Raw genomic sequence first — 12,598 nt, 5'->3', positions numbered from 1 at the left:
CAAAGCAAACTGACCAGTAGACCACAGAGTAGAGCAATGATGAATAGGAATAAATTAAATGTAGGAATGTTCTAAGTAGTATTTCTAGGGTTGTTGTGACATATCTGCTTATTCAACATTGTTATTAATAATCTGGAAAAGAAAATATGTGTTGTATTAATGGAACTGTAGATAATCCTAAATTGAGTTTTGATGCAAATATTAGTAATGACCCAGTTCTCAAGTAATACCAACTACCTCAAAAACCTAAGTTGAGAATTGATTTGAACACCTTTTAAAGTACAAATATTTGCGTACAAATATTTAAAGTACAAAAATTCACTTGAATTTAATTCTAATCACTCAAATAGGATAAAGTTAAGGAGCTAAAAGGAACCAGTGTTAGATACTAGGCAGAAAATTAGATATCACTTGACAATTAAAAAGAACAGTTTTTGTTTATTTTTCTAGTTTTCTGGGTAGATGGGAAATCTATTGCCTACTATGTGCAGGGAATTTTATGTATGCTTTACTTTATCTTCAGTCTAACTCCTAGTTTATCATGTCCATTTTATATACAGTTGTAATTATGCTAAACATAGTTCATTCTTGCATTATTTATTATCATATTATTTATTTGTATTACAACTGAAAACCTACTTTTGCCCACTCCTGTATAAGAAAATTGGTAGAAGTGAGATTTAAACATTGATATACCTATTTCTGAAGTTCTTCTTCATCATTAACATTTTCCTATTGCAACTCTGAAATACACAGCATTGCACAAGGCTAATCAGAAAATACCATTTCACTTCACCTAAGACTTGCCAACACATTCACTGAAAGCTATTAAGAAATAAACAAAAGTAAGGAAATGTAAAACAGCAACAACTCCTGAATAAAAAAAAAGTAAATATTTTTCTAGACCATAGCTAAGAAAGCAATGCTATGAAAAAAGTCCAAAAATATTGACCCACAACAGAAAGAGAATATTTATAAACTGAAATTAAGTAAAGATTAATTGATACCAAGTAGCAAAATAACACACCCACAAACTTGTAAAAACTGGCTTCCATTCATTTATGACATTTAGAAGCAGATTAATGAACAATTGAATGAATGAATGAAGTTATGAATGAATGAATGATTAAATGAACAAAGATACTTTAGTCTAATTGTGAGAACAAGCTTCGGTTGGTGGACAGGGGCTGGAAGGAAAAATTCAGACACAAATTTAGGATCATCTTTTTTTTTTCTTTTTGCGTCAAGAATTTTGTGTTTCTCAAGTGATTCTCTGTTACCTTTTAAGAATGTGAGTGAGGTTTTAATTAGCTCCCTTTCTTGAACTAGAAGATGGGCCCAGGTATCACGAAGTGGGAACCACTTCATCAGTATTTTATGTAAACTTGGTCATTGCATCTGTAGTATTTTCAGCCTTCACATTTTTAAATTTTGTCAGGCAGCACTGTAACAAGATCCCCCAAGTCAATGTGCTACCAGAGGAAGAAAAAAAACTTGACATAAAAGAAGCATCCATATAAAGTAAACAAGTTAGAAAGGCTCATTTTTCATTTGTTAACTAGCCTCCACAAGGCTGTTGGCTGTGACAACAAATGATTTAATGAGTCCAATTTAAAATGGTGTTGTCTGTGCAAGATAGATGTCCTGGAAAATACTTTTAAAAATCTCACAGCTACAGCAAAGGCTGCTTTAACATACCCTGAGAAAAATCTCCACTTTTTTCCTGAATTTCTAATACGCCAGATATCAAGCTAGTAACAGCAAGAAGCATAATACATATTCCCATTGTACTTGTGACCATTTCCTAATAGTAACTGTTAATAAGATGTTTCAGGAATACCCGCTCCAAAAACCATAAAGACATCAACTGTGTGGAAAAGTGATTAGTCAACAAGAGCCTTTCTGCACTACATGTTCATCTTCTCCGTCAATCACTTAAATGGCCCATTAGAATGATGCTTTGTCAGAAAAGGATGGTGATGCGGAACATGATGTGTAAATTAGGTAATGACTGGAAAAGGGACTCATCTCTAAGTGTGGGCACCATCTAGGTTTTGACATTTGATTTTACAAAGCTTGTAAATGCATTAGATTAAGGAGATGAAACTTTCCAAATCCATTTTTCAAGTCCACAAATACACGTCTTCCTCCTGTGCATTTCTTAGGTAGCTTTTAAGAGTGATGAGCAGATAAGAAGCATTACCTCTGAATCCACATGATTCCTTTTATATAAAGAAAAGTTACATTTTTTTATAATCCTTTGGCAACAGATAAAACACATTATATAGCTTCTGAGAGGGTCAAGCAGACCTAATTTTGTTGACTGACCTTCCTAGCTCAAAACTAAGTATCTTGTTTTGTTCTTGGAACATGAATAAATCTAAATTTGATTAGTCTAAAGGTGTATCTTTACTATTTTGAATATGCAGATGGGGTGATTATCCAGAATTAACCATCAAAAATGAGATTGACTAAAGCCACCTCCATAACAATATTCCAATTAGCTAAAAATGTTTTTAAGATTCCAGGAACGAGAACCATGAGCACCAACACTGAAGGATGTATACATCAAATAAAAGGCTAGAAGCCCAGAGAACAGATGTGATTTAGAGCCAATCTCAGGATAAAATTATTCAAGAAGTCAAAGAAATGAGAAAAAGCAATGTCAAAATATTTTCACATTTAAAAAGTGATTAACGTATACTGAATAAATTATAGAAATGTAAACAAACAGACCTATCCATAATATAAATACCTTTTCAAGTCAAGTTTTGGTTTAGATAAATATAGTTCAGGCAAGCAGAAACAATTGAGTAAACCATTTCTCAAAGCTGTGTATGTGTCTTCCCTGACTTTTGCAGCAATCTCAAGGAAACCAACAAGGAAGGGAGTGGGTGGAACAAAGGCTACCAAGAAGAGTGAGTAAATTGCTCTGTCTACTAGTCTATACAGGGCATTAACCTCACCACTGAGCTTTTGTTTGTGGTCTAAATTTCAGACCAGCATTGTATAAAGAAAAGTGTAACTTTTATATAAATTTTTTTATATGGAGGGAAGCATCATGCAAATTCAGAGGTAACCAAGCTATTCTTTGTATGAAACTATTAGAAAATAAATCTCAAAATGTCAAATGTTGCATGATATTTTCACACTCCACACTTGTTTCTTCAATCTTGGGTGGTTTAAAAAAAAATAAATTTAATCCACTGGAAAAAAAATAGTTTTTCTGTGGATAACTATAAAAATCTCCTCAATATTAAGCTAGGCTCACAGCTGATCAGAATAAAAACCTCCCTTGGAGTTGAGTGTAGTCATCAAGATATATATGCTGCACAAGCCCCAGAGGTTTTTTTTATCATGTCTGAAATGAAAATACAACCAGAGGTCCAACCCTGAATTATCTGCATCTATTCATTGTAATGCAAATACATTATTAATAACTGATACTTTCTAAGTCTTAGTCCAGCATCTTTGGTAGTTCCAAATGATATTATTTGATCCTTACTCCATTTCCTTTAACATATAATCTTTATTCTAATCTCATTCTACTGTTCTGTCATCTTCTCTGATTTCTTGTTTTATTTAATTATATTCTTATTAAGTTGTTTCACAGCATGAATCTCTTGTGAGAATATGTTTCTGTTCCTTGGGGTTTTATTTCTTCAAAGTTGGGTTTTGTCTTTTGCATTGTAAATTTTAAAAAATTTAGATCACTTAGGTAGCTGTGCCAAGCCATTTTCTTTTATTGATTTTATCCCAATTGTCTTATTTTATCATTTACTGTTCTATAGTTTAAGAGATTTTCTGATTCCATCCTTTAATATCAGACACAAGTTTGTCTTCTCTTCTGAACTACCTAAAATTTCCTTGCACATTTTCCATAACCTGAGGGCATGGCAGAAAGGGTGAGGTGAAGGAATCAAAGTTGACATAATAAACTAATTTTCAGTCTTCTATAATCCCTTAGTTCTGCTCTTCTAGAATTTGTTAAATGCCCTACACTAAAGCTAAATTCCTCTAATTGTGGAAAAATACCATGACACCTAGGTAATAGTCTCAGACTTCAGGTTGGTCCTTAAAATTCGTACGTATTAGGATTGCCACATGCCAGCATCTGTTCTCTTTTATATAGTAACTAGAGGCCCAGTGCAGGAAATTCATGCACTGGTAGGGTCCTCAGTGGCTGCTGGCTACCAGCCAGGTATTCCCTCCCTTCCCCCGGCTGGCCCCGCCCCCTGGTTGAACTCCCAGACGAACTCCGTCAAGGGGACAATTTGCATACTACGCTTTTATTATATAGGATAGAACTGTTATTAAGCTCGGCTCACTGCTGATCAGAATAAAAACCTCCCTTAGAGTTGAGTGTAGTCAATTTCTAGCTACTGGAATGCAAGGAAATTGTGTGAAAGCTTTCAGGTACCTTTCTTCAGAGACAGCATGCTTGTCCTTTCCTGCATCCCACTGCTTGGAATGTGAATGTCAATGAGATCAAAACAACAATTAGTTGGAGCACCAAGAGAGAAGATGCTTCAGGTCACCCATAATACAAAGAAAGTGTCATAACCCAGGCTGAGGCCTCCTTCTGGGAGAAAGAAATAATGCTTATCTTGACTAGCTCCTATTTTCAGTTCTCTGTCATCTGTAGCCTAATTTTTACCTAAATAACACAGCTTCTTTCAGAAAAAATCAGCACTTGTTCATTTCTATGGTTTCATATTGTCAACCAAATATGTTGAGAAAGAAAAACAAGTGTATGCTCCTAATTCAATTCTCTCTAGCTTTGGAAGAATTTATGAGCATTCTCAGGGAATTTATGTTAACATTCCCAAATGGCTTTTCAGTAATGGGATGATCCACTCTAGAAACTTCAGTTTCTTTCCATCGTTGCTGCCTGTTCTGAAGTGTTTGATAGTGTTATGTTCCACTTTTCTTATTAGTTTTTGTTGGTGGCTATATTTTTTGTCTGAATCTTTGTTTATGATTTTTTCCATTTTTTATTTATTATATTAGAGATTCTACAATATAAGCCTATTCTTCATTTTTAATCCAAAGAACAAGATTTCATTTTTGTAGCTTTTTGGAGACTTGTTTATTTCTACCCAGGTCTAGACTATTTAGCAGCTAACCACATCTTTTGAGGCTGGGAATCAGGGCATATGATCCTTGTGATGGTTCATGTTATGTATCAATTTGACTGGACCATGTAGTACCCAGGTATTTGGTTATTATTACACCCATTATTATGGGTGTGTTGGTAAGGTGATTTGTTTGTTTGTTTGTGTGTTTGTTTGTTTTGGTGATGGTGTTAGATGAGATTAACATTTGAATCAGTAGACTGAGTAAAGCAGATTGCCCTCCCTACTATGAATGGGCTTCATCCAATCAGTTGAAGGCCTACACAGAACAAAAAGTTGATCCTCTGTTGAGTAGAAGGTAACCCCTCCTGACTAACTGCCTTCAAGCTAGGACATCAGTTTGTTCTTGCCTTCACACTTGAACTGAAACATTGGTTCTTTCCTGGGTCTTGAGTCTGCTGGTATTTAGACTAAAACTACATCATCAGCTCTCCTAGGACTTCAACTTACTGACTATACTGTAGATATTAGGATATTTTGGGCTCCATAATTGCATGAGCCAATTTCTTATAATAAATTTTATATTTGTATTTATATTTGTTATATTATATTAGTTCTGTTTCTCTGGAGAGCCCTGACTAATACAATCCACAAATATTTTTATTCACTTCCAAAGGGAAGAATGCTTCCAATGAATAAATGAATATAATCTCCAGTGAAGCCCTGGCTCTGACAGACATACTTGTGACTTAGGAACCAAATAGATTACAGTGTATTTATTACATGGTGAGGTCACAGTTGGGCCAAGGCTCAGAATCAGACATGACTGTCATATGGAGTTAGATAGCATCTTACACATTATTTGTATGCACTGCACTGATTTACATGGGGGTTGATTCTCAACATGGTGAGAGGAATTCAGATTAATATACATGTTTTTTTGGACTGGATTGGGAGAGGGAAAGAGTAAGATTGCCAGATGGCACAGAAAGATGGCAAAGCTCCTGAGAAAGAATTTATTCCAAGGGAAGAAAGAATCTGGAATGACAATTTCACAACAGGGTTTGAGGATTAGATGACAGCAAAGATATAGTGAGATGACAGATACTGAAATCTCATCCTAGCTTGGCTTCCTTACTGGCAGCATAGACTCCAAGGAGAAAAAGGATCACCCCCCCCACAAATAGCTTAATATTTGAGGGCCCAAACAACCATACAACTGAGCATTGATGACTCCAAATTTTATTGCACCATAAAGATTAAGAGCATCAGAACTGGATTGAATCAGCAGGGGCCTTAGTGATTATAGCCAAAATGCAAATGATGGAAGCTTATGTGAATTTAATAAACTTCTATAAGAAACTTCAGGATTTCCCAAATACTTGTGGAATTGTGGAACTTTACAAGGTACTAAAGCTCCTACATTAGCTTACAAATGAAAAGTGTGAGTATTGATATAATTGTCCTCATTCATATCCATAGATTGGTGAGATTTTGGAATGTTGGGTGATATGTGCTACTCCTGGACCTACCAGTGTCCTGAACAAAAAGCCTGTAGATAACATAACTTAGTTGTTCCAATCAATCCAGATCAGACAATTGTTTCTGTAGGATAGGAGTATGAGGGACTAAGATCCAAGAGGAGTTCATACTTCATGTCTTAGTCTAGTTTATTATATTCTTAAAAATAAAATTGTAACTAAAATAGAACAGATTTTCAGGATTCAGGGAGCCTTTCCTCACATTTAACTTCTGCCATCCATAGTTATCTGCTGAGCCTTTTAAAAATCTGACAAGCATATAGTAAAAGCCTTTCAGATAATTTTCTCTCTTTTTTCTTACCTGAGCCCACTGTCTTCTGCCTGCTAATGGCAATGTCCTAGTTGATCTACTTTCTTAAGTTATGGCATACAATAGTAAAACATGAATAGAATTTAACTTTTTCAAAGGAAATATGTACAATAATATTATACTCCTTTTCTCTTTCACTATTTAAGTCCAAAAATGCCTAATTTGTTTCAGTTTTGCTGGTTGACATTAGTTCTTCAGTAAATACTTCTTGGATACTTATGTGCTTAGCACTGGAATCAGCTCTGGGAACTCGGTGGTAAAGGAGACAGACCCAGTCACTCTTCTCATGGGGCTTGTAAACTGTTGAAGGATAAACACACATAGGAATAGATCCACAGGAAATTGCAATACAATGCGCAGAAGAGGCAAAATTACATAGTATAGTATAGTATAGTATAGTATAGTATAGTATACTAGTAGTATAGCATAGTATAGTAGTTAAGAGCCTGGGCCCAGAAGCAGAATGCTCAACTTTATTTGATTACTAGAGGCCCGATGCACGAAGATTCATGCAAGAATAGGCCTTCCTTCCCCTAGCTGCCGGCACCGGTTTCCCTCCGGTACGCAGGACCTGGGCCTTCACTCTAGCCGCCGCCTCCCGCTTTCACTCTGGGCTGGCTGCCACCATCTTTGTCGCATTAATTTGCATATTCCCTCCTTATTGGCTGTGGGCACCGCCATCTTTGTCCAGAAGTGACGGTCAATTTGCATATTTTTTCTTTATTAGATAAGCTTTTTTTTAGTTGGTTGTGTGAGTAAATAAAATAATAAGCATAAAAACATTCATTAGATGCTAAATAATTCTTACCTATCATCATTAGTTTTAATTTTCTCTGATATTTTGTTTTTATATTGCCATATGTGTATGTTGTCTGTCCTGTATATTATTGTAATAATAACAATTATTATTATTATTATTACTGTTTATTATAATGACGACCACTGCCACCCTAAAATCTCTTGTTCTAGCGGCACACATTCATTTTTGTAGAATTTTCTTTTAAGCTTCTTGTTAAAGTTCTAAGGCAGAGAGATTCTCTAAAAATGTTACTCATAGGAAATCTATTGCCTGATAATCTAGAGGAAAGTGTTGTGGATCTTGTTCCTTCTAAAAGTTGGCCACTTATAATCATTATCTATCTACACAGTCCCTCCTCCCTCTGTTTTCCTACCAGGGACCTGTTATGTCCTCAGAGAGGTTTAGCAGTGGGTTTTTTGCTGCTCTTAACAAGCTTACTGATAGTATTGCCAGATGGCTAACTGTCATTAGGATCTTATCAAACTCTAAAGACGTTATTTGATCTTTGAACTTGTGTGTCTACAAAATCACCAACTGAAAGTACTTAGAGATGATTCACCGGAACCATCCTTAGCAGCACATATTTATACATTATACTAAGATCTTGCTTTATGTATTTCTTTATTTTAAAATAAAATTAATGTTCTTATTTCAACCCCTGCTAGGGCATATCCCTGATGTGGGAAATCAACCAATAAGAAAAAATGATCATGTTGTCTCTCTCTTACTGTTTGGCAGTTTTAGTATGCCCCAGCTGCTATCCTGGTGGGAAAAGTAACTGCCTTGCTGTATCTATAATTTATCAACATGGAAACATTATGGTTCTAATAATAAAATTTAAGAGGCCAGTCTTAGCTTCACAGCTTCACAACTGTGCTCTGAAATTTTTCTAATAGGAGAAAATATGTTTTCTAAAAATAAAACTGTAATTACTGAAAATTGGTGAGGGGAGTGGGGATACAGATATAGAATATTCTGTGAAGATAAATATATAATCTATAGAGTTGGGGAGAGCAGTTACAGGGCATGGACAGAGGAAGATGTAAAGAGGGAGGTGGCAGCCCCTAAATGTCTACATAGGAGAAGATTAGGTGCAGCAACCCAGTTGGAAAAGGGGATGCTGCTAGAGGACTGTTCTGGGAGCTACAATCATATAGCAGGTACATGCCTTCACTTAGAATAAACTTAATTTTGGGCAGTGCTGGAGAGACTTTTGGGAGATTATAGAAAAACTAAAATCCTTTTTGATGTCAGCAGTAGGAATGAGGGGGAAAAGGTCATAAAAGCATAAACATTATCTAAACTAGAATATGTTATACGTTCAGCAGCTATGATGGAGAAGATGGTAAAGTCAACAAATATAAAAGAAGGCCATTTCCTACACTGGATAGCAGATCATTACCCATAAAGGTAACAGAATGTTAAATCTATTTAGAAAGGTTGGCATGGGCCCCACTCTTTATTCTTGAGCTGTGCTTATTCTTACACTGTGCTCTTTAAGAACATTAACATAAAAACAGCAGTTTAGCAAATCTTTCTTAAATAAATTTACATGTTTCCATATCACAAAAGCACCATTCTTGCAGCACTTAGAATAATTATAATTGGCCTGTTACATACCTGTATCTTCCTGTGGACACTGCAAACTTTACAAAAGCATGTACTGTTTCTATCTTCATATAATTAGTAATAATAATAGTAACTAACATCAACTCATCACTTATTTTTGCCAGGTAGTATATGCATTTAATCTTCTTTACAACCTATGAAGTATTTATTTTTCCACTTATGCACAACAATTCTATTTTTTGAAATTTTTATTGGGTGGAGCAATATGCCAGACACTGGAACTAGATTAGCAAACAGCACACTCTGGCCCAGTCGATAAAGCTTCCACTAGATGAAATATGCTATTAAACACCAATTAGACCCACAAAAACCCAAATAAGTAAATAAAAATAATTACCACAAATAATGTATTTGTCAGGATTGATAAATTTGGAGAGAATATCTGGATGATGAGAGAGATGGGAGCAGATGGCTACTTCAGATAATATGGGCAGTGAAAGGTTTAATGAAGAGGTGACATTTGAGTAAACATAAAAACAAGGCTCTTATGTGACAGTATAAAGGACTAAAGTAGAAAGGGGCTTGGCTTGTTTGAAAACAGAAAATGAACCACTCTGAAGTAAGCAAATGAAGGGTTGGCATGAGTTTAGATGGATAGGGAGGAGTCAGATAATTTAGGTGTTGGCTTTAGACCATTGTAAGTAGTTTGAATTTTATTTTATGGTCAATAAAAAGCAGTGACATATTTATCTTCACTTAATTAACAGTTGAAAAATAAAACGGAGGCTTTAGTGATGCTGATCAACTTGTTTAGGGTTACTCAGCATACAATGAAGCTAGAATGTGATCTCCCATCAGTCTGATTCCAAAGACATTAGTTCTTGAGCCTAATTCTTAATAGAGTGCCCAGTACACAGTACATTATCCATCACCACCACCATCATTGTCATCACCACCACCATGGTAATTACCACTATCAATAAGAATTCATGTTTGGCCCTAGCTGGTTTGGCTCAATGGATAGAGCATAGGCCTGCAGACTGAAGGGTCCTGGGTTTGATTTCCGTCAAGGGTATATGCCAGGGTGACTCAATCATCCCCAATAGGGGGCGTGCAGGAGGCACCAATCAATAATTCTCTTTCATAATTAATGTTTCTATCTCTCCCTTCTTCTCTGAAATCAATAAAAAAATATTTAAAAAGAAGAGAATTCACATTTGTTTGTTAGAAATAATATTTTAAACCCTTTACCAAGTGACTCTCAGTAGGGCAGTATCATCCACAAGGGATGTTTTTTAAATTGTTGAGGTGTTTTTAGTAACCATAACAAATAGGAGACACTAATGGTATTTAATGTCTAGAGACCAAAAACTCATAGGACCATCTTGTGTAATATAAAATTAACCCACATCCCACAGGATTTCTGAATGTCACATCAACTATTAGTGTAAGTAAAGCACCTGTTTATAATTATCTGAGTTTTATACCTCAACCTGTTTTATAAAGAAATACAAATAAGTTGTATCCAGTTTATAAGTGGATTCTTCCCCAGTACAGTATCTGATAACCCAGGCCTGCTGAAACCTTGATTTACAGCCTCATGAGACATCCTAACCAGAAGATCCAACTATGCCATGCCCAGATCCTGGACCCACAGAAACTAAGCGATAATAAATGAGTGTTTTTTTGAAGCCACTAAGTTTGTAGTAATTTGTTGTGCAGCAATAGAACACTAATACACATAGGTTAAGTAATTTGTCTGACTTGTGTAAGTACTAAGTGATGAATGTAAAATATCAAACACGGTTCTTTGTCCAATGCCAATGCATTTTCAATTATCAGAGACTTTATGTTTGAGAGAAGAGAGGTTGAGATAGCTCATGTTAAATAGTTTCAAGGCACTAATTAAATTAAAAGAGGCGTCAATATGCCAAGAATGATATGGGACAGATGGTTGTGGTGCCCAGGAAAGTGGTCTAGACTGCAGATACAGATTTGGGGGGTCTATTATAAACGGTTATGTAAAGCCAAGAGCATGAATGAAATCGCTCAGTGTGAAAATTGTGAAGATGATGTAGAATGAATATATAAGAGGTCAACAGGAGTGAAATCAAGGAAGGAGAAGGAATATTTACAGAGTTAAGATGTTATGGCGAATGACCCAGAGAAGCGACAGCCAGCACCCAGAGGAATCAGGAAAGTAAAACCTTTATTACACAGCGTTGCTAGTCCAGGGGACTTTGATCCAAAGTCTGAACTGCCAGAAAGTAAACCTTTATTAAGCAGCGCTGCTAGTCTAGGGGACTCTGATCCAAAGCCTCAACTGACAATGTGGGGAGGTTTTGAGATATATATATATCTCTTGTGGCGGGCCCCTCGGGGTGGGCTTTGTAGCTCCCCCCCAAGTCAGTTAGAATGGGGAAGTAAGATTACTGTTTAACTAGATACTGAACTAGGCTGTAAGCCCCCAAAGTTACCCCCCCATTTTCCTTCTCAAAGAGGGAAACTAGAATAGTGGTACCTTGGAAGTCAAAGCAAGAAACAGGAAGAAGTCAGCATTCCATGTGACAGAGGCAGCAGATAAAATAGAGCTGAAAAGGTCTTGTTAGATTGAACTATTAGGAAGCAACTGCTAGAGCAATTTAACTGAAGACATGTAAGTCAACAAGTTGGTCCTGGAAATCTTCACACATCTTTGATCAGCATACTGAGCAGAGTTTAGGATGATGCAATGTACACTACTATGGCACTCCATACAGGCTAACATAGATCAATTCATTTCAATTTAGCTCCACAAACATTTACTGAACATCTGTAAGTCAAATAGATTATCTGAGTACAGTTGTGCAGATTCACTTAACTACAGCACATTCCACTCATATTTTTCCAGCTCAGTGACAACAATATGGAGGCACTTTATCAAATCTTTCGCTGAATTCAGGACAAGATATGTGTACATATTTCCCCTGATCTATAGTTCTGCAGCCCATCTCCCATGTGGATTCCAAGAGTCTGCAGAAGTTTCACATATGAAATCCTAATTACTTCTCATACCTGAGTACACCCACAATACAAGGAATTTAGCAGGATTATCTCAATTGTAAATTATGCCCATTTTATTAATTTTACAGTATCCCCGGTGTTTTCTTCTCTCAGATACATGCCCTGGGTTCTAAAAATCTGAAGAAAACTGTTGTTTTGTTTAACAGCAAAATAAATTTTATAATTAACCACAGCTATGTTATTTCTGTATGTGTGTGTGTGTGTGTGTGTGTGTGTGTGTGTGTGTGTGTGTGTGTGTGTA

Source organism: Myotis brandtii, unplaced genomic scaffold (assembly GCF_000412655.1).
Source record: "Myotis brandtii unplaced genomic scaffold, ASM41265v1 scaffold36, whole genome shotgun sequence".
NCBI lineage: Eukaryota > Metazoa > Chordata > Mammalia > Chiroptera > Vespertilionidae > Myotis > Myotis brandtii.
Note: the sequence above shows the minus strand (reverse complement) of the source record.